Raw genomic sequence first — 430 nt, forward strand, 5'->3', positions numbered from 1 at the left:
CGATATCTTTTGGGGGCTCGATACATGGCTCCTTCTTTTCAACACTTCTGACCCAAAAACTATAAGAGAGAGAGAAACAACTGTGTTTTAAGAGCTCGTCGCTCGGAGTTAGAGGCTGGGACGTTACCGAGGTGAGCCGATGCTCATTACTCTGGCCAACTCCGAGCTGCGAGCTCTTAAAACCCGGGCAGGGGATGGCCTGGCAAACGGTGAAGCAGAAATGGTAGTTCTATCCATCCCCTCCCTCCACTCAAGGCCAGGGAGGATGTGAAAATGCTTGGGCCCAGACAGGTGTAAGCCCCCTAAAAGTCCAGATAATGGGGATCAATTAATACATCAATAGATGAGGAAGGAACTGATTTCAAGATTTCAACCGCCAAGTCATAACATCATTTCGGACCTCTTAAGCCACTAAAATCAAGTTATCCTG

This window comes from Tigriopus californicus, chromosome 6 (assembly GCF_007210705.1).
Source record: "Tigriopus californicus strain San Diego chromosome 6, Tcal_SD_v2.1, whole genome shotgun sequence".
NCBI classification, from domain to species: domain Eukaryota; kingdom Metazoa; phylum Arthropoda; class Copepoda; order Harpacticoida; family Harpacticidae; genus Tigriopus; species Tigriopus californicus.